General features: G+C 53.2%; 2 pseudogenes; one reads left to right on the top strand and one right to left on the bottom strand.

Annotated features, from left to right (window-relative positions):
- The first annotated feature begins 38 nt into the window (after positions 1 to 38).
- LOC113887047 lies at positions 39 to 1,329 on the top strand (annotated as a pseudogene).
- A 5,967-nt stretch (positions 1,330 to 7,296) lies between these two features.
- Positions 7,297 to 20,271, bottom strand: part of LOC113888166 — a 44,639-nt pseudogene continuing 31,664 nt past the window's right edge.

The following is a 20,271-nucleotide window of genomic DNA, read 5'->3' as shown; positions in this document are numbered from 1 at the left end:
GAGACCACCCACCTCAGGGTGAGAGGGGGTGTGAGCAGCCTTGGCTGAGAAATGCATGAGATACCCCCAAGGTACCCCCTCCATTTCTCTCACAGGAGCTCCAGGAACCAGGAGGCGAAAGCAGAGGTCTGAGGTCCATGGCCTAAGGTCAGAGAGCAGAGGAGGTCCAGGCAGTACCAGGAGTCAAGGTGAGGAGTGCGCCCTAAGTGTGCACCAGGGACTTCCCATCCCAGAACAGAGGGGACCCCACGAGGACCTAATCCCCCCAATTAAGTCAGCCCCGGAAATCTCAGGCTGTGCTTACTGCACCCTGGAGAGCCACCTCACTCCCTCCTTCAGGTAGCCAGGGGACTGACTGCCCTGTAGGCACACTCCTATAAGGTATGAGAGCACCCCTCAAGAGGAGACCTGTAAGGGGCCTGTGTCAGACCACACAGGGTGCAGTTCTCAGTCAAGGCCATTCACAGTCCCTCTCTCCCTCAGCCAGGCCAGTTGTCCCCATCTGTTCCCCTGCCTCACTTCTGTGGTTTGATCCCAGGCATCGTGCTCATGGTCGAGATGAGTGAGATGAGCAAGCCCGAGGAAGACCTTCAGGACCCAGGTGAGGCCCAGGGCCCAGTAGGGGTGCAGCTTTTGGGGGCTGAGGCAGGAGAGGCTGCATCCCCCTCAGCCTTGTCCCCTCAGTCTCCTCTGCCCTTGTGGAAGCCTTGCCCCAGGAAGCTCTTAATGAGATGGTGGCAGGAAACTGGTGAAGTTCCTGTTCCTCAAGTATCAAGCCAAGGAGCTGACCTCCCAGGCGGAAATGCTGAAGAAGGTCCTCAGGGGTAACCAGGAGCACTTCTTGGAGGTCTTCAGCCAAGCCTCCGAGAGCCTGCAGCTGGTCTGTGGTGTGGAGGTGAGGGAGGTAGACCCTAGGGAGCACATCTACATCATGGTCCCCACCCTGGGCCTCACCTGCGATGCAATGCAGAGCGGTGGGCAGGGCCTGCCTAAGGCTGGCCTCCTCATCCTGATCATGTGGAATGGAGACTGGGCCCCTGAGGAAGTGTTCTGGGGAGCACTCAGCAAGATAGGGCTGTGTGTTGGGCGTGAGCACTGCGTCTTTGGGGAGCCCAGGGAGCTGCTGACCCAAGTGTGGGTGCAGGAGGGGTACCTGGAGTACCGGAAGGTGCCTGACAGCCACCCTACCCACTACAAGTTCCTGTGGGGTCCCCAGGACTATGCAGAGACCAGCAAGTGGCATTTCTGCTCAGAGTCAAACAAAGGGTTTTGAGGGCCTTCCCACCATTGTCTGTAGAGGCTGTGAGGGAGGAGGACTTGGCAGCCTGAACCAGAGCAGGAGCTAGTCTGATCTTTTCCTCTGTGATTGAAGAGGGAGCAGTCAGCCTTCTCAGAAGTGAGGACCCAGGCCAATTGGGGAAACCAGTGTATAGCAATTTTGGGTTCCTCTTCTCTATGATGACATGGAGATTCATCTCTGTTTTCCTTAGAAAATTTTAAAGCTTTCATTGTTGTCACAGAAGGCTAAATAAACTTCAGTGTCTTAGCTTTGTGAGTGATGTTGATCACAGTGTGCTTGTACTTACCCAGTTCAAGAACAAGAGTTTTGCTGTTTTGTAAAAGAGATTGGAAACTCTTCCATTGTGTTTTGTGGTCCTGAACAGGATGCAATGGAATTGGAATTAGAACTGTTTTGGAAACATGAGCTTACTTAGCAGTAATATTGATGGGTAAGAATTAGATGATAAAAGTAATCATAGTGAATCCGTGCTTCTGTCCTTCTTGTGAGTCATTTTCAAAAACTAAATTGTCTCTGTTTTTTTGGGTTTGCTTGGGTTATTTAAGGAAGTAGCAGATAATTAATTAAGCCCCCTGCTCACTGGCTCATGTATTCTGAAGACCTTCACGGAGCCTCTGCTCTGTGGAAGACCCTGTGTTAGCAGTGGGGACACTAGGAGAAGCAGGACACCCCACACCTTGAGCGATGGTCTAGGAGCCACAGTCACACAAGGAAAGTGGAGAGACATGTCCCCTAGTCACACTGAACAAGGCAACACAGGGCAGGGTGGTGGGGCTTCAGGAGGAGCACTGGAGTGCCAGTGCCTGAGCCAGGGCAGTTTGGGGCTTTGAGAAGCTGGGTTCCTTCTGTGGGAGGTGATTGTGATGAGGCTGGGTGGTGGCAGCCCTCAGACTTGCAGACAGTGTGTCTGGGGGGTGATGGGAAATTCTGAAATGGATCATTGCTGTGAGGTATCCAACCAGGCTGCCGTCTATGGGGTCGCACAGAGTCGGACACGACTGAAGTGACTTAGCAGCAGCAGCAGCAAAGCCCAGAGAGATCTCTTTCTTGGACAGGAAAGAAGGAGTCCTGGCTCTTGTTGCATTGCTGTTGATCACAGGGGCAAAGGAGGTGTTTTCATACCCCATATCTGCTAGGAATCCTGCAGAATTCCTTCGCACTCCCTTGAAGTGGTGCCCAAGAAATCCATGGAAGTACCCTCTTTTTCCTGGTCCATGGGATCTGGAACCCAAGGTGTTAATTAGCTTTAAATTATCTTGATTGTAACTGGCCATCATAATCAAGGACTCGACCTTCGCTGGGGTTGCCATGAAGGAAAATAATGGTTTGGATGGAAGACCAGCTGAGGCAGAGGCAAAGAGTGGTTCTTAATTCTATTTCCTACAGCAGCTTGGGTCCTGCTGGAACAGTCCTCCACTCCCAAATTTAACAGGCCCTCTAACTGGAAATGGGGCTTATTGGGTAGCTCAAATAATGAAGACTCTGCTTACATTGTGGGAGTCCTGGGTTCGATTCCTGGGTCAGGAAGTTCACCTGGAGAAGGGCATGGCAACCCACTCCAGTATTCCTGCCTGGAAAATTCCAAGGACAGAGGAGACTGGCAGGCCACAGTCCATGGAGTTGCAAAGAGTTGGACACAACTGAGCAACAAACACTATGGTCCACCATGGTCTAAGGAAAAAAGTTTCTTAGTTTTATTTATGAAATATCCTGTTTGGTTGATTAGCTTTTCCACATCCTATTGAGGGTTGTATTCTCTGACATGTCTGGATCACAAAGCAGCCAACCCCATCCCTCAGTGGAGAGTGGAATAGTGTCTGGGGGCAACAATGTGAGAGATTCCTGCCCTGCCGTCACAGTGCAAATAGCTGCCAGGCCCTGCGAGCTCTGTCCCATCATGCAGCCCAACACACGGGGCTCTTCACACTCACTTGCCTCCCAGATGAAGAACTGAGGCCATGGGCCTTGGGCATCTTTGCAGAACCACATGCTAGTGAGGGCTGGGGTGGGCTCTGAGCCCTGGTCTCAATTCCTCTGGAGCCCCCGCCCTTCCCACCCACTCCAGTTCACGGCCCGACCTTCTGACTTCTCCTGCCTTCCTCTTCTCAGTGCTATACGGTGCCTCTGAGGTGACAAAAGCTGGCCCAGGGAAGGAAGTGGACAAGGAGAATCAGAAGCACTGTGGGGCTGCTCTGTGTTTTGCTGAGAACTGGCTCTGCTGGGGGCCTGTGTCTCTGTCCAGTCCCAGCGCCTCCCACGTGAGGGTGGTGCCCTGTCCCTGCTGCTGCCATGGGGCCTCCTGCCCAACTGAACCTGCCAGGCTGACCAGCTCCTCACTGAGCGGGAGGGAGGAGGGCCTGACTGTATGGTCCCAGTGCCCACTGGGATAAGGCCCCTACAGGAGCCTCCTTCAATATGGGAGGAAAGGTAACATGGGCAGAACCCCGAGGCTCCAGGTCTCCCCAGCTGCATTGAGTGTAGGGGGCAGCTGGAGGGCCTCTGGGCTGGGAACACTGGGGCGGGGACGCCAAGTGCAGGGGCAGGAGAGCGAGGTTGAGAAAGGCAGGTATTGAACATCATGAGAGCTTGTGTGTGCACAGTGCAAGTGTCCTGAGCCAGAGCTGACAAAGACTCCTTGGTGCCACGCAAACCCAGTGCCAGGGCCCGGGTGGTGCCTGGAGGAGGGGGGCCAGAAAAGGCAGCTCCCTCAGGACCCAGGGGGCAAGGAGGGACCCCGAATGGGGAGAGGATGGGAGCAGGAAAGGCCACCTAGCCAGGCTACCACAGGTACCACAGTCTTTGGTCCCCTTCGGAGGAGCCACCAGGGGCCCCCACCAACGATCATAGCCTCCAGGGTCATGTCCCAGTCAGATGAACTGACCTGAAGGAATGCTCTGTCAACCTGTTTAGGAGCACAAAGGCAAGGGAGCAAGCACAGGTCAAGGCCTGCGAGCTCCATTCTAGCCGCCAGACCTCAGACTGAAAGGCCCTGGGTGAGCCTCTTCCACACCCTCTTAGCTCTCCCCTTTCAGACACTAGGCTGTGCCCCTCACACAGGGCAAAGACCCTGCTGAGTGGCAAAATTAGGGGGACACTCTCCCTAGCGGTACAGTGTTCTAGGGTCCTCACACATGGGCCTTTCCAAGGTGCCAGTCTGTCCCCTATATGGTGATGTTGAAGAACAGTGGCCCCCAAGGTCAGAGAACATGCATCTCCAAACCCACTGCCCTATTGCCCATGTGTGGTGAAGATGGGTGACTTTCACTGGGGCTTCGTCCAGTCCCACACCCCAACTCTCATCCATTTTCAAATACAGGGAAACGGGGACTTCCTTTGGTCACATCTAGCTCAACAAGTTAGACATGTCCCTGGGAGTGAGTGTGTATAAAGGAGGCCCCCTGAAAAGCACGTAACCTGTGAGCCAACTAAATCATTCTATGTACCTGCCATCTGAGTAAGGGAGAACTGGTCCACAGTGGTGGTGGCGACAGGGGCAGGGGCAAAGAAGACCAGAGCTGGCCTCACAGAAGACCAGTGAAATGCTTGTTTTCAACAGAACAACCTGTACCTTGAGCCCCCAATCAAGTCCTTCAAAGGGCAGGTACCCACGGAGACCCAAGTTGGACATGGCAGGCCAGGAACAGGGGTAGCAGAAGCCCATCCAACCCATTGACAAAAGGAAACAGGAATTTTGAGGTAGCCTCAGGGAGGCTGAATCCAAGGCTCTGGGAGGGGGACGAGAAAAGCACACACACACAGGTGTTCCCAAGTGAGCACTCTAGGGCCACGAGAGTGGTCTTTATGGGAAGAAATGGAAACTGAAGACAGCAGCCTGTGATCTCCAGCAGGATGACGTATGGTGTGGGCAGAGCTCCGTGAGGCTGCAAGCTCAGCAGAGCACCTGGCTGCGCCCTCCCATACTGTGTCATGAGTAGTCTGTGTCTCAGGTGTTTGGGGAACAGTCAAGTGGAATGTAAGGTTGCTCCCACTGTGCTCGAGCACAGCCATACTCTGGGGAGAGCTCAACCTGGGGGGCAGCGGAGCAGGACAACAGGACTCTGACTTTTGGGCCATCTCAGAGGGACCTAGCAACCGGCAGCACCAGCCAGAAGAGACCAAGCCAGAAGAGGGGCAAGGCTAGGGCCGAGGGTGGAGACGTGGGACCACCAACTCAGGCTAGGCCAAAACAGCCCGTTACAGACCCCATTTTCTGGGAGGGGCACTTGCCAGGGGCCCATCGGACCCCTGGGGTCTCTCTCCGTGGTAGCCAAGCCAGGACTCGCCAGGATCTGGCCCTTCAGCAGAAGCCTGCCCACTGGTAGGGAGGGAGTGGAGCCAGGGGCACGTTTGTCAACCCATCCAGGGCCTGGCTCCCTGAAACAAGGGGCCTGGCCACAGATGGGAGCCTTTGCAGGCAACCTGAAATATACTTTTCTGTACTTTCAGACAAGAGACAAGCTGGGGATCACATCTCTGTCCCCATCCCCCACTCCCCCACACTGGGCCAGGGCTGCCTCTCCACATCACCTCTGTGACATCATGAAACAATTAAGGGAGCTGACCACTTAATTGGCTGCCTGGCCCAAGACACAGATTCTAGAATCTCCAGAGATTATTTATGGGGCACCCCGACCGTGGTCTGAGGCCCTTCTGCCCTGAGCATTCACTGCTTGGGTGGAGAATGCTCCTGAGCTAGACTGGCTCCATGGTTAGTGAGAGTTCCCATGAGGCACGTGCAGCCCTGCTGGCCCCATCAACTGATGAGGAGCCTGCAGCAGGGGATCCCTGTGATTCCTCCCCAGATCCAAACGTGGATTCAAAGGAGGCTCTGGAGAAGCAGGGTGACCAACCCGAGAGCCCCGATCCAGGCCTCCATGACAATCTGCCCCCACAGGGCCAGAACCCAGAAATGGCCAATGAGGAAGAGAACAACGCTGTCCTAGGGCTTTCCCAGGAAGCTCTAGAGGATCATGGAGGATGCGGCCTTCACCTCTGTGCACTGGAACAACGAGGGAGACATGGTGGTCATCAAGGCAGATCTCTTCCAGATGGAGGTCCTCCAGCACAGAGGCACAGACAGAATCTTCGAGACAAACAGTGTGAAGAGTTTCACCCATGAACTGAACCTCTATGGGTTCAGTAAAATCTGCCCTCCGGGTTGCTCTGCAGGGAAGAAGAGGATGATGGTAACGTAGAAAGCCATTCCAGGGAGATTAGGCTAGGCAAGCCAAGTGCTGGATGGGTTTCATTTTCCAGGAGAACATTTTTCTTGTGAGAGGGTGGCTAATGAAAGAGGAGAAAGCAGGGCCTGTCGTGTTCCATGAACCCCCTTAGACAGGACCTTCAGGGGCCACTTAATGTCATGGAGGTCCAGTAACACCTCAAGTGAGGAGCTACATGCTAGGGCCTCATAACATGCCAGGAATGAAGAGACCTTATCTCTATACTTAGGCAAGGCCAGGACAGTGGTTGGGAGGAGAGTGGGGAGGAAGGGCTCCTCTCCCCCACCATGGCGAAAATGATTCATTTCCTTTCAGATCTATCGCACTCCAATTTTCAGAGAGACAAGCCTGTCCTCCTGCAGAACATCCAGAGGAAAGATGACTCCAGAACAACTGCTCAGCCCACCACTGGTTCAATAGTGACCCCAAAGAGAAAGAAGTGAGCGGTGGCAACCAGACACTCTCCTCAACTCCACCACAACCAGTGCGCCCAAGAGGCGGGCAAGAAAGTCCAGAAGAGAAGCCCAGCTGCTCACAGAACCCCAGCCGGTGCTCATTTGTGCTCTCTCACCTTTGGTCTACCGGCAGCGTAGCCCGGTGGGCCAGGGGAAACCATCTCCCCAGTGAACAGGGCGGCCCCAGTGGAGAGGGTACATCCAGCAATGCCATGTCTGTACACCCAGCTACAGCTGGAAGGGACAGCCCAGGGGAACTGCCTGAGAGCCCCCCAGAGTACCCAGGTTATGAATCAGTGATGGCTTTGTACAACACCTGTTACTCCATCCTGACAGCAGCCCTTTCCGTCATGGCCCCAAACAAGGCCCCTGAGGTGGAGGAGGAGCAGAGAGAGTCCTCAGATTATGTGTGTCCTCTGTGAGCAGGTCAAGGACAAGCCCAATCCCTGAGCCCCCAGATTCCTAGGGAGACTCAAGAGCACTATCTTGTAATCAAAAATTGATTTCTGGCTCTAATAAAGTAAAGCAAAACTCCACCGGACTAAATAAAGCATTGAACAAGAACTGCAAGTCTGTTCTTTCTATCTGTCCATGCTATTCACACACGGCACTGGGTGAGCCAGATGAAGCTGGAAGCCCACAGCCCAGGCAGGCTTCGGTCTGGTCCCTGTGGTCCTTTTTCACCTGAAGCAGCATTTCACACGCCCGGCCAAGGATCTGGTTCATAAGCCAAGCATTAAGGCGAGCCCAGGATGGGCTGGTCCCTGGGCCTTGCCTGCCACTCAACAGACAGCTCAGCTGGGCTCCTGATCTTGAGGGTGTCACCTCCCATGAGTCATTCACCCTAAAGCAAAAAGGGCTCCTTATGGGTCCCCAAATGATGGCACAAATTTCTGATCAGCAGCTGAGTGTCTCCAGCTCCTGATCCAGGGGCCTCCCCAAGAGGTTCACCGGAAAACACAGTCACGCCACTGCCAAAGGCCTTGAAAACACGTGATCCCAAACCCAAAGACAAGTACAAAGTTTCCACAAGGTGAACACCAGCCCTTGTCGCTCTGCCCTCACAACTGTATTTAGGAGCCTGTCTTTGGACGTGCGGCCACCAGGCACCATGTCCAACACACATGCTTTGTGAGCCAAGGGACACTTTACAGCAGGACAAGGGTCGCCTGCAAGGACAGACTGCTGCCTGTTTCTGGGCCTGCGGGCCTCTCTGCCTGCCGATGCTCAGCCCAGCCCCCGGGCTCCCCCATCACCCTCTGGACACTGTTCCAAAACAGGGAGTTTGGACCAGAGCACAGAGGGAAAAACACTAACCGGTTTCCTAACAACACATTTCTCTCAAGCACCCAGACCCAGCAGGGCCAAAACGAGTGGCGATGCCATCTTTTCATAAAGGTCAAAGTCCTAGAGACTCTCGCTGAGTCCAGAGCAGCACTGCATGAGGGGAGTCCCCGCCCCTGGCCTCGCACCAAGTGGCCAGCCCACCCCAGGGCAGGACCGATTCAGACCCAACCAGATGGACATGCCTAGGGCGTGGCGGTGACTGGGCGGTGTCACCATGAGCTGATCTCTCCGTCACCTTACTCTGGAGTGCTCAGTCTGGCAGGCCTCCGGCCCAAAGGGGATCAGGTGCTTGAGGGTATCTACCTGGAAGATGTCTTTCCCGGCCCTCCCCGGGACAGGCTGCAGCAGCCAGCGGGGGTCGGCGAGCACAGTCAGGTACTTCTGTTGCAGGTTGGGTAGCAGGGCTTGATTCTCCAGCTCCTCCACCTCAATGGGTCCTAGGTTTTATGGGCACAGCAAAGTGTCTCCAACGTCAACAATACCTGTGTGCAAAGACAGGACACAGAAGGAGAGCAAGGTGATTCAAAGTCATTCCTGCTAGAGACTAAGACCGTATCACAGAGGGGACCCGGGGTGAACTGGGTCCTCTGTCTGAGCCTTTCAGATGGGCTCACCTCAGGAAAGGGAATTTGGGACGAGGCCAATCGAGGGAGGGAGCGAAATGAAAGGGAGAGGCCTGGTGCTCCACGAACCCACCAGGCCACGGGCAGCTCTCAGGCTGCCCACTGCAGGCTGCAGGGACAGAGTAGGAGGGCCCCAGTGGGGAGCCTGTGGGCATCAGGTCCCCAAGTGACTCACCAGCAGAGATGTGCTGCTGTGGAGCCTCACCCCTGGGGAGTCAGGGGACTTGCTCAGGCCCGGCTGCAGGCAGCAGGGGTGTGCAACCCAGGCTGGGTGTTGTGCGGCCTTCATGGTCTCTACTGGGCACACACACACACACACACACACGGACACACACACACATCCACAGACAAGTGCCACATGCAGACCTGGACCCACCTTTGCCTCAGAGCATAACCGGGACTGAGGCCCAGAGTGTGGTCAGGCACCTCGGCTGCCATCTCCCAGCCCAGGGACCCTCGCTGTCCCAAGCCATGGCTGACAAAGACTCCTCAGCTCCTGGGTCCCATCTCTGCCCATGCTCTGTAGATCCCACATCTGAGTCAAGGGCTGCTGAGGGCAGACCCATGCTAACCTGTCTGGCCTTGGCCCTGGGGCCACCCTGGACCTCAGATGGCCCTGCCAGGAGTCTTCCCCTTGCCTTTGGGAGCCACCTTCCTCTCACCCCTTCGTGCACCATGGCCTCCACTGTCAGCAGATGCCCTGGCCCCTGCCCAGAGCTAGAGAAAGAACAGAGGAGAGCAGAAACTACTGGGATGGGCACTCTCTGTGTCCTCGCCAGGGCCTGGGACAGCACCACACAGGGATCACAGAATTCAAACCTCAAATAACCTGCTAGGTTACTGTCACTCTGTTCTGCAACTGAGGAAGTGCTAAGAGATAGAGAGATAACCCATGAAGCAGAGGAGCTGACCACACACACCTCCATTCTCACTTCTTTCCTTTTACCTGGAGGGGGGGTGATCCCTGTTCACTGGAGGGGGGGTGAAGGCAGAAGATCAGAGCAGCAAGCCTGAACCTCAGCACAGTCTTAGCACCTGCAAGGGAGCCTCTGTTTCCACATCTATGTGAGGATGGGGACAAGGTCCCAGAGGAACCCATCCTAGGGCCTCCTGGGCCTTTCCTTCCCCACACACAGCAGAGCCACAGTTTTCACAGGCCCACGAGGCCCCAGGTGATCTGGCTCCTGCCCTGGAGGCCTGCTCTCCTCGCCCTTGGATTCACCCCTCGTAGCCATTAAGGCCATCCTTCCATCCTTGGAACATTCCAGTGTGTTCCTACCTCAGAACCTTTGTAGGGTGTGAGGAGTCACATCGCGTTCCCTCAAATCCAGGTGCTGGGGTCTCAATCCCGAGTACCTCAGCGTGACCTTACAGACAAAGGAAAGGTCTTCACAGAGCTTATGGAGGTCAAGTGAGCTCATTAGGATGGACCCTCCTCTAACAGGACAGCTGTCCCCATACAAAGGACACATTTAGAGACAGACAGGCACACAGGAGAATCGGGGTGAAGAGGAAGGCCGAGATCTCCAAGCCCAGACACGATCACCATAGCCAACAATGCCCCGGAAGTGATGGGGGAGAGATGGGACAGACTCTCTCCACAGCCCTCATGAGCACCAACATCAGCCGACACCTCAACCTCGGCTGCCGGCCTCCTGAACCAACACAGTTGTAGTGTGAGCCACCCAATGCAATCCTGACATGACTGCTGGCAAATGAAGACAGAAGGTCAGCCCTGTCTGTACATCTCTCCGCAGGGGCAAACGGGGAGTTGGGGGATGACTTCTCCACTCCCAGCATCTCAGGCACACTCCTCCATGTCTGCACATCTTCATGTGTCTGTTTTCACCTCCCAGTGTCGGGGGTCCCACAAGTTACTGACTCTTCCTTCCTGATGGAAGGGAAGGGAAAACTCATTGTGCCAATACAACCACTTGACGTGACCACACATTCACTGACTGAAGAACCACAGAGGAAGAGGCCCGGGGCACAGGGCATATACCCGAGGTGCTGACACATGCCAGCTAATGGCCTTCTGCAAAGGCTCCCCAGCGTCCACTCCCCCAACCACAGTCAAGTGTGCCATGTCCTCCACACTGGCTTGCCCCGAACATCATTATCCCACTGAACCTTTGCCCACCTGCTGGGTGAGAAAGGGTCACTCTCTTCACTGGGTCTGTGTTAATTACCATAGAGCCTGGATGATCCCTGGGGCATGGCCATTGCCGTCTTCTACTGGGGTATGTGACTGGATCCCAGGCTTGCCCAGTTTCCACCACTCAGTGTTTCAGCCAACCCAACCCCCTTCCTCCTGGGTACCACCGAAGCTCACCTGTGGGTGGAATCCCTGAGCAAGAAATGGCTGCAAGCACTCCTACGGCCTGAAGCAGAGGGTGCCTGCTTGGTGGCCAGAGGAGAAAACCCTCTTCCACCTGCTTGTCTGGGCATCTTCACCTGCACGAGGACCAGAGGAACAGGGAGAAAATCACCTGTGACAAGACAGCAGTGTTGGACAACAAGCCACCATGGTCTTCTCCTCGGCAGGCGCCTGAGACCACGGGGACCCAGGAGGGCCCAACTGATGAGAAACACACGTGCATGTTCCCTCAGGGTGGGTTCTGCTCATCACAGCAGCTGGCCTGTCCTCACATGGCTGGGACAGGGACCCCACGATGCCTCAGCCCGAAGCATAGAAACCCATCCCCCAGGAGTGATGGAGATTTACAGCCCAGGAGACTCCACAAGGAACAAGAGAAAATGACTCCTCCTCTCACACTGCCACTCTGGAAGGATCCAGGGGCCACCACAGTCAGTGGACTGCCCTCCATGGACTCGTGGTTGGGCCCCACCAGGAGGGGAACCGCGGACAAGCAACTGAGCCTGCACGGTGAGGCCCAGGTTGGAGCGTATCACAGCAGCCCACCACTGGAGGGGGCGTCCAGACACCCTGCTGAGGCCCACTGAATGGGTCCAGCTATTTAGTTTGTGAGACTGAGGAGCAGGGAGGACAGTCTGGAGTGCACATTGCCATCCCATACCCATGGTGAAGGACTTCAGCGAGTGGACTCTCGTGCATTCTAGGCTCTCCCAGCTCAAGACTGACTGACAAATCCTCGGGACTGGCACCATGTCTCTTGCCCCTTGACCCCCTGTGCCCAGAAACCCTAGCCCATGGGGTCCTCCTGAAGTGGCTACAGAGTCAGAGTAAACTGGGTCTCTCACGTAGGTGTCAAGTTGACCCTAGGTCTGGCAACCTGTATCCCTCTGGTGGTCCCACCTCCCTGCGTGGGTTCACCATCGCAGAGCCCAAGGTCCCTTTGGGAGGGGCCTGGGTCATTCTGGTGTCTGTTTGCTGTGGTCCTTCCCCCGGGGACCTGCCCATCCCCGTTCCTTGGTTCCAGATCTAGAACTGGCTTTGGTGCCAAACCTGGATGAGGGACCTTGACCTTTTTACTGGGGCAGTTGCCCTTGGCTTCAGTGTTGTTTTGGACTGTACCTTGGTTGGTTGCCCATCCATCGAGCCCCCAGGAGGGCATGTTGTATTGACCACCTGTCCTTCTCTGTAGGTCCAGCCTCCTGGGTGGCAGCAGCCCTTGTCTTGGCCCCTGGCTCCTGGCCACTCAGTGCAACACCACGAGCTCTGCTGCAGTCCCTGGGCAGCGGAGACGGAGGGAGGGGAGTGTCGTCTCCTCCATCACCAGCCCCGGCGAGCCTGGCCTGTGTTACACAATGACTTTGCTCTCCTTGGTGGCAAGGCAGTAGGTGACCACCTCTTCCCGTGGTTCCTGGAGGGTCATGCTGGTAGTGATTTGGGTTGTGCAGCAGATCAGGGGCGGCCAGCTCCCCTGCTTCCTGGGATGGAAGGTACCTGTGATGAACGAATCCAGTCCCATGTGCTCCCTTGTGGGTGGGGGGGCACCAACTCTTTATAGGGTGAGGGGGCAGGGGATGGGCTGCTGCCGCAGGCTCAGAAGTTCAGAGACCTTTGGGGAATCTTGGTCGTCAGGGGCCTGCCTCTTGGTCTCCCTGGCCCTTGTGTCAGGGATGCAGGTTTTCCCAAGAAGACCTCCGATACCAGTGGGTCAGGCCTGCCTTGGTGGAATGTTCAGTGTCTTTTTGGTTCAGCCACTCCTGTTGAATCCTGGGCCAACGTTTGTCCACTTCCTGAAGCTTTGTCAGCTACCAGGAAGACCCTGGCATCCCGCCCAACCCCGCCTTGGTATTCACTGTTTTTCACCCTAGGCTGATCATCCCCCAGCAGACAGCAAAGGAAAGAAGTCACTTCCCTCTATTCCTCCCATGATCCACATGCCTGGATCTTCTCACCTGCCAGGAAATTCCTCTCCCCCTGCCAGACCAGCAAAAGTTCTAGCAGCTGGGCTGTGGCCTTGAGCCCAGGGCTGAGTGCACAGGATGGCTCCTCATAACCAGTGGGACAGGGGATGTCAACCCTGTACAAAGGCTCCATCTCTCCACCTCTCCTTGGACCACTTCTGGGCCAGCCTTCTTGGGATGGGTCCTTCGTGAGGCTGTTCCCATGAGTGGTGGGGGAGGTAGTTGGTGCCAGAGTCTGGCTGGGGACTCACCACCAAGGGGACAGGGAGCAGGAAGGGGTGGGCAGGGCATCCCCTCACCTGCAGTGTTGACCTGACAGTTCCTGCCAGCCCGTCGGGAGGTGCAGAGCACAGACAGTCATTGGAGATGTCCACAGTGGGCCCTAGTGCTGGGCCCTCACAGTGCCTGAGGCTCATGATCACTACTGACCGAGCAGGAGAACTGACGAAAGGAATTGGTGCCTGAGCGGTGGCCGTGTGTACACACAGGACGCCAAGTGCTTTGCCTGGGTGGCTCCACGCTATGCCCTGCACGCAGGCTGGTGGGAGGGGCTCTTGGTGTCTTTCGCATCAGACAACTGCTGGGTTGGGCAGGACAACTGCTTCCAGTGTGCTGGCCACCTGGTCATCTGCTAGCCCCGGTGTAAGCCCAGCCTGATGGGAGAGGGCAGGTCTGGGTGCCAGACCTCACAAGGCAAAGTGCATTCAAGTCCACGGACACCTGTCCTGCAAGAGGCTTCTCCACTGTGCAGGGCATCAGGTCTCCACTCACCCCTGTATCACTCAGGGCTGAGGTGTTCGGAGACTGGAGTGCATCTTCCAGGCAGACCTGTGAAGTGCAGAGCCTGAAACGAGGCAGAAGTTTGGGAGTGTGTACAGTGGGGAACCAAATACTGACTCACATCAAGAGACCATGGAAGGCTTTTTAGTTGGGAGGGCCGTCTGGACTGGGACTTGTAGGAGAGAGGGTCTCCTTGGATGGGAAATGGGGGAAGGGCCCCCAGAAGGATCAGACCCATGGAGGGAACTGAGCTCAGCTCTGTAGCTGGATCAAGGTCATGGGAAAGGGTCTAGGATACTAGACTGGGTCCGACTCAGAGGCGACTCTAAGGCATCTGCCCTATACCCTGCGTACAGCTGATCAGTGCCCTCACTTGCAGTTTAAAAGGAAAGCCATTGCTTCTCTCCCTGAGAAGAATTCATTGATTCAGTCATTTGGTTAGTCAATGATTGGACAAAACTTTGTGTGCCTCCCATAGACAGGGTCAGGCTGCAGGTAGACAAGAGGGGCACACAGGTGAGTCAGGCAATAACCAGCATGGCTCTTTCCAGGATGAGTGGCTCTGGCAGCTGCTGCCTGTCTTCGCTGAACTGGACATGGGCACTGTCTTCTGCAGGCTGACTTCTCCTGGCTTGTGTGCAGGTTTCCAATGGTTGTTACTGACTCCAGAAAGAGGTTTGGAGAGATGTCTTGAGACTTACTGCCTGGATACTGGATGAAATGGTTAGATAGCATCACCAACTCAATGGACGTGAATTTTACCAAACTCTGGGAGATGGTGAAGGACAGGGAAGCCTGGCGTCCATGGGGCCACAAAAAGTCGGACACGATTTAGCGACCGAACACACACAGAGGTGAGGGCGTTGGGCCCAGGCTCTCCTGGCTCCCGGCAGAAGGTTGATTTGCCCCCTGTGGCACCCAGTGTCCCCCAGGCTGAGCAGAGTGGCTGCTGCTGATGCATTGTGCAGAGAAGGAAGACGTGGTGCAGGTTTGCCCAGACCAGCTCCCCAGTGGCCTGAACTGTGGCAGCTTCAAGCGCCAGGAGCAGTTTGGCAGTGTGGGCCCCTCGCTTACTGCCTTTGAAGGAGTAGTGCAGGCAGTGAAGACAAGATGATATGGGAGGCTGGCCTTGGCCTGCTGTATTGCCCACCTAGTGTTCCCAAATGGCACCTGGAGGAGGCTTTAGGAAAGGGGCCAGCTTCGCTTCTGAAATGAAACTAGAGTTTGACAGTAATGTGCTGCTTGCTCGTTGTGCCATCTGCTGGCCAGCTCGTCCAGCTTCACTTTTTTTTTTTTTTTAAACTGAAGTATATATAGGGCTTTCCTCATAGCTCAGTTAGTAAAGAATCCACCCTCAACACAGGAGACCCCAATTCGATTCCTGGATTGGAAAGACGCCCTGGAGAAGGGAAAAGCTACCCACTCCAATATTCTGGACTGGAGAATTCCATGAACTGTATACTGTAGAGTTCATGGCGTCACAAAGAGTTGGACACCACTGAGTGACTCTCCCTCACTTTCACATAGTTGATTAACAATGTTGTGTCCATTTCTGGTGTACAGCAAGGTGATTCACTTTACATATATATATATATATATATATATATATATACATACACACACATACATATATATAAAACACCTCCAGATTCTTTTCCATTATAAGTTATTGCAGATATTGAATATAGTTCCCTGTTCTATACAGTAGGACCTTAATCATGTATTTTATACATTGTTGTTCTGTTTCTCAGTTGTATATGACTTTGTGACCCCATGGACTGCAGCACACCAGGCTTCCCTGTCTTTCATTCTCCCCAAGAGTTTGCTCAAACTCATGTTCACTGAGTCGGTGATGCCATCCAGTTACCTCATCCTCTAGCACCCTCTTCTCCTTCTGTCTTCAGTCTTTTCCAGCATCAAGGTCTTTTCCAGTAAGTTGGCTCTTCACATCAGGTGGCCAAAATATTGGAGCTTCAACTTTAGCATCAGTCCTTCCAATGGATATTCAGGGTTGATTTCTTTAGAATTGACTGACTTGGTCTCCTTGCTGTCCAAGGGACTCTCAAGCCTCTTCTCCAGCACCACAGTACTACTATTTTATACATAGTAGAGTGTATCTGTTAATCCCAAACTCCTAATTAATCCCTTCCCTCGTTTTTCTGTTTTGGTAACCAAAAGTTTATTCTCTGAGTCTGTTTCTGCTTTGCAAATAATTTCATTTGTATCATCTTTTTGGATTCCACATATAATTAATATCATAGGACATTTGTCTTTCTCTTTCTGACATACTCCACTTGGTATGATAATCTCTAGGTCCACTCATGTTTCTGCAAAAGGTATTACTTCAATATTTTTCATGGCCGAGTAGTATTCCTGTGTGTGTGTGTGTGTGTGTGTGTGTGTGTGTGTGTATATACCATGTCTTCTTTGTCCGTTTATCTGTTGATGGACATTTACATTGCTGCCATATCTTGGCTATTATAAATAGTGCTGCAATGAACATTGGGATGCATGTATATTCTCAAACTGGAGTTTTTTCCTTTCCAGTTATATATCCAGGAGTGGGATTGCTGGATCATATGGTAGTTCTGTTTGTAGTTGTTTGAGGAACCTCCATACTGTTCTTCACATTGAGTGTACCAATTTACTTTTCCACCAACAGTGTACAAGGGTTCCCTTTTCTATGCACCCTCTCCAGCATTTAGTCGTTGTAGGTTTTTTGATGATGGCCATTCTTTCCAGTGTAAGATGATACTTCATTGGAGTTTTTATTTGCATTTACCTGATAATTAAGAACATTGAGCATCTTTTCATGTACCTTTTGGCCATTTGTGTCTTTGGAGAAATGTCTATTCAGGTCTACTGACCATTTTTTGATTGGATGGTCTTTTTTTTTTTGTTCAGCTTCAGTTTTAGTTAAAAGTGGTTAGCAATAAGAGCTTCCACGGCAGAAAGCTCCAGGCAGTGCTTGGAGGGTGTGAATGTAAAAATGAGGTGCTAAACCTAATATGTAATACATAGTAAAGTATTTCATTTCCTTTTCCTCCTCTGACCATTTCTGTCTTCTTAATCCTTTTAACTTTCACAAGGCATGGAGATGTCAGATACATAGCAATGGATATTAAAATGGATTCTTAACTCTCATTACCACAAAGATATAGCAACTGAATTTGCATGTTCCGTGCCTTGAGCCTATAGCAGGAGCCCAGGCATTGGCACAGAAGCCCATTGTTTGTATCCCATGGGTCCGTGAGGGTGGATGGCTCCTTTTTTGAGTGGATGTGTGTCCATGTAGCTCATAGGCTGGGCCAGTGCATAGGGCACACAGAGGGGCTGCCTATTTGTGCTCATGATGTGAATGACATAATCCAGAGCCTGGGCTTTTGGATCCAGGGACCTGGGTTTGGACATCAGCTCTTCTCCTGCTGTATAGCCTTGGCACTTGCTATCTCTGGGTGTCTCTCCTCTGTTGAAAACCAGGTAGCACAAGATGATGCTCGTGACACAGGGCTTTTCCAGGGCACAGCCTTGGACGTCATGATGTTTCCCACTGGGGCTGAGGGTCTGTCTTTGCTTCTACTTCTGCAGTTGGGAGGTTGTTCCAGCCACACTGCCTATGAAGATTTTTCTTGATTCCCAGACTTGGTAAATTTCAGAATCCTCTAACAGTGTTCAAGGGACTCTAATGTGACCTTGGTGAAATTCCCTTATGCTATCTGGAAGTTGTCAGTTGTGCATGTAGAAAATGAGATGGTTGGTCCAGAACAGGGATTCTCCAACCTTTGTGTCCATGGGATATCTGGCTGGCAGGTGGTGTGGGGTTCAGCCTCCCAAACAGATCAGAGGCAGGCTGCTCAGCTGAAGCGAGGCCTGCTCCCCAGCCCCCTCCTTCCTAATCTCTTCCTGGCCCACTCCTCATAGAGGCCCCCAAAAGGTGCCAGAGAACACAGTTTGAAAACTAGATCTGAGATTTTGGTGTGCATTCAGATCCCTCAGTGATCTTGTGGAATGTGGCTTCTGATTCACATGTTGAGGTGGACCTGAGATTCTGTGCTTCTGAACAGATCCCAATTGATGCCTAAGTGCCTGGTCCATGGATAGCATTTTGAAAAGCAAGGGTCTGATCACAGACTGCCTTTGACCTTTCACATCCTTTGATTTGGAGTTCTTACTGTTATTCTGATTGTGTCATAAAATAAAAATCTGTGTTGAATGAATGTTTCTATTAAGGGCAACATCTTCAACTATACAAATCTGGAAACTGACCTGGGATATGAAGGAGACAGAAAGTATTTGTTTCTCAACTGTGAGTGTCTGAAACATCTGTAAAATATTTTCTGAAGAACACAATTTGGGTTAAGAAGCTGTTGCACTTTGTTAAGAAGAGTTGCACTTTGGTTTGGTTGTAGTCTGGATCATACAGAAAGTGTTAGTCGATGACTTGTGTCCAACTCTGTGTGACCCCACTGAGTGTAATCTGCCAGGCTTCTCTGTCCATGGAATTTCCCAGGCAAGAATACTGGAGTGGATAGCCATTCCTTTCTCCAGGGGATCTTCCCGACCTAGGGATCACACCTGGGTCTTCTGCATTGCAGGCAGATTCTTTACCATCTGAGCCACAAGGTAAGCTAATGGACACTTTTCTAAGGGAATTTCTGACAGAAACAAGTGACCTGCTTTCAGGCCCTGGCTGAGGCCTGTCTCCACACTGTATGTCTAAGTGAAGGTTCAGAATTGTGGACAGCTGTTGGTGTGTCTGGCATCCATGTGCTTTCTTGATAATCTTAATGATGTGGCATCTAGAAAGATACCTTCATGTAAGTGGCCTCCACCCTTTCTGTCCATTGCTGAGTTGAGTGCTCCAGGTTCAGAGTTGGTAGAGTGTTCTGTCTTTAGCACTCTGTTGAGACTGCTCTGGTGTGTGTCCAGAAGACCGGCTGCTTTGACAGACCATAGGGCTTTGCTTGTCAATCTTTGCCTGTTTCAATTCGGTAACATCATGACTAAGGTGAGGAACCCACTTTAGCAAGGAGACAAAAGCCCAGTTGCTAGAGTAGCCAGTGTGTTGAAATGTCAGGTATCCTTTGTGGAATATGGCAGGAGAACAGTGTGTGCTCGGTGGCTTTGCCCGAGCCCTTCATTAAGAAGGATGACCACTTTCCCATGGGGTGGAGGTGGCATGTGCACCATCTGAGGAAGCAATTGAGACTGAACACCAGGGAGGCTGGATCCAAACACAGAGGTGTTCCTTAGGTGGTCAGTCAGTGAAGAGAACAGTCTAGGGGATGTGTGTTCCCAGGACTTGTCAATGGGCTTCTTTAGCATCAGGCACCTGGGAAGCCCAGACAGAGTGTGCCCAACCGCCCCCTCCTCCAGACGCTGAGAGTATGGCGACTGGTCCATCAATAGCTCTGTCAGTGGCCACCGGTCACCTTCTTTCCTTCATTAATCCCCTCACTCTCTGGTGTGTGAGCACCTCCTTGGTGCCTGGCATTGGGTCTACAAGGGTGGAGAAGATGGGGAACTTGCTGACAAGCCCCAGACAGGTGGACAGAAAGGCGCAGCTCCTAGAATCTGGAATCTCTGCGGAGGGATGCCAGGGATGGTTGCCGGGGGCCATAGGGCTCAGTGTGTGTCTGGGGTACCGATCCAGAGTGCATTGCCTTCCCGTCACATCCCCAGAGCATTTGGGTCACCGCAGGTACATGTGGAGGGCCCGTGCCTAAGCCTTCCTTGCACACCTTTGATGAAGCACGAGAGTCTTTTTTTCCAGCCACCTCTCTCCCACTCAGTTCCCCCTGGCATAAAATCAGCAGTTAGGAGTAGAGGAGTCTCAGATAGAATCCTTAAGAAGAAGTTTCTGGAAGAATACTCTGTCTATCCAGTGCTTCCTGAGCTCTCTTAACCTGGGGCCTGTGCTGACACGACACAGGCAGTTTACTAATCCTTCTCCAGCCCCTCCCACCCAGGTCACCCTGGTAGCATAACCACGAATCCTAAAACACAGCTTTCCCCCAGGCAACCCCTGACTCCCACAACTTGGTGTTTGAGTGCCTGCAGCTCTCTGGCCTCATCTTGCCCGTCTGTCAAATGAGGTCAATGAAAACAGTTCTGGGCCCAGGATCAGCCATCGCTCTCCATGCTTCTTGGGGCTCTGACCCCTACCACAGGCCTTCCTCCCTTCCTCGCAGCAGCACTTCCCCCTGTCT

Source organism: Bos indicus x Bos taurus, chromosome X (genome assembly GCF_003369695.1).
Source record: "Bos indicus x Bos taurus breed Angus x Brahman F1 hybrid chromosome X, Bos_hybrid_MaternalHap_v2.0, whole genome shotgun sequence".
Lineage (NCBI taxonomy): Eukaryota > Metazoa > Chordata > Mammalia > Artiodactyla > Bovidae > Bos > Bos indicus x Bos taurus.
Note: the sequence above shows the minus strand (reverse complement) of the source record. Positions and strands in the feature narration are given on the sequence as shown.